This window comes from Triticum dicoccoides, chromosome 3B (assembly GCF_002162155.2).
Source record: "Triticum dicoccoides isolate Atlit2015 ecotype Zavitan chromosome 3B, WEW_v2.0, whole genome shotgun sequence".
Taxonomy (NCBI): Eukaryota; Viridiplantae; Streptophyta; class Magnoliopsida; order Poales; family Poaceae; genus Triticum; species Triticum dicoccoides.
In genome coordinates, this window is record NC_041385.1 from 397,726,633 (window position 1) to 397,728,959 (window position 2,327).

The following is a 2,327-nucleotide window of genomic DNA, read 5'->3' on the forward strand; positions in this document are numbered from 1 at the left end:
AGAGATAAGTATTTCCCTCAGTTAAGAACCAAGGTTATCAATCCAGTAGGAGAGCCAAGCAACAACTCGTTAGCAACACCTGCACACTAACAACAAATCCTTGCAACCCAACGCGAATAAGGGGTTGTCAATCCCTTAACGGTCACGAGCAAGATTAAATTGTATAGTTTTTCATAGATAGGTCGGATAAAAATACAAATTAAAATAAATAAAATAAAAACACAACAAGGTATTTTTGGTTTTAATATATGATAAAACAAGACCCGAGGCCCATAGTTTTCACTAGAGGCTTCTCTCTTGAAAATAGCATACGGTGGGTAAACAAATTACTGTTGGGCAATTGATAGAAAAGCAAATAATTATGAAGATATCCAAGGAAATGATCATATATAGGCATCATGTCCAAGACAAGTAGACCAAAACAATTCTGCATCTAGTACTATTACTCCACACATCAACCACTATCTAGCATGCATCTAGTGTATTAAGTTCATAGAAAAACGGAGTAACGCCTTAAGCAAGATGACATGACATAGACAAGATAAACTCACGTATGAATAAACCCCATCTTTTTACCCTTAATAGCAATGATACACACGTGTCATGTCCCCTTCTTTCACTAGTATTGAGCACCGTAAGATCGAACCCATTACAAAGCACCTCTCCCATTGCAAGAAAAATCAATCTAGTTGGCCAAACCAAATCAATAGATCGGAGAGAAATACAAAGCTATATTAATCATGCATAAAAGAGTTTAGAGGAATATCGAATAATATTCATGGATAGATCTAATCATAAACTCACAATTCATCGGATCCCAACAAACACACCGCAAAAAGTCATTACATCTAATAGATCTCCAAGAACATTGAGGAGAACATTGTATTGAAGATCAAATAGAGAGAAGGAGCCATCTAGCTACTAACTATGGACCCATAGGTCCGTGGTAAACTACTCACACGTCATCGAAGGAGCAGCAAGGATGATGTAGAGCTCCTCCATGATCGAATCCCCCTCTGGCAGAGTGCCGGAAAAGGCCTCCAGATGGGATCTTGTGGTTCTAGAACTTGCGGTGGCGGAAAAAGTATTTCGTGGACTCCTTGGTGGGTTTCATGATTTTTGAGAATTTATAGAGGCGGAGTTGAGTCAAACAGAGCCACGTGGGCCCACAAGCCACCAGGGCGCACCCTAGTGCCTCATGGGCCACTACTCCATCTTCTCGTCCCCTCCTGCGGCTTACAGGGTCTCTTATTGCTCGAAAAGAATCTCTAAAAAGTTTCATGGCATTTGGACTTTGTTTGGTACTTATATTCTACAAAACCAAAAACAAGCAAAAACAACAACTGGCACTGGGAACTAAGTTAATAGGTTAGTCCTAAAAATGATATATAATTGCTTGAAAGTGTATATAAAACATCCAAGATTGATAATATAATAGTATGGAACAATCAACACTACAAAAAAAGACACATCCGTGACATTTCGGGCCAAATGAATTTTTTTTCTGTCATACATATGACACTTCTGTGACGATAATTGTGACAAAACCTGGTATCATCATAGATGTGGTGGGCTCCTACTTCTATGACAAAAAATCATGACAGAAAATGGGCTTTTCATCCTGGGCGGCCGGAGACGCAGCTGCATGACATTCTTTGGGCCATCCATGACGGAAAAACCCATGGTGGAAGCGAGGGGGAGGAAAATTTTGGGGAGTTGCCGATTACGGTGGGAGATCAGGGGCGAATCGATGCGCGTTTCTCTCGTACAGGTATGCGCGTGTGTGCGAGGCGTTGGCTCTAACTGAACCCGAGCGAGGTGTTGGGCTCTAACTGAACCCGAGCGATTGCACTGCAGGCTACGCGTTACTGAACCCGAGCGATCGATTGATGGCTGTTAACTGAACCCGATGGAGCGATTCCTTCGCTACTGCTGCTAACTGAAGCCGATCGATTGGATGAACAGTGAGCGTTGCGGGGGGGTTTGGATGAACAATGAGCGGTGGCGTTGCCTCTGGATGAACAGGACCCCGTGGTGTGGAGGGCTGGATGAACATTAGACAGTGGAGGGGTGGCCGTGGAGGGGTGGCCGTGGAGGGGTGGTTGAACAGGACCCCGTGGTGTGGAGGGCTGGATGAACAGTAGATGGTGGAGGGCTGGATGAACAGTAGACGATGGAGGGGTGGTTGAATAGTAGCGTGGTGGAGGCTGGATGAACAGGAGCCCGTGGAGGCTGGAGGAGGTCGACGGTAGCCCGTGGAGGCTGGAGGAGGTCGACGGTGGAGATGAACAGTATCCCGTGGAGTCCCGTTTTGCGGTACGCCACAC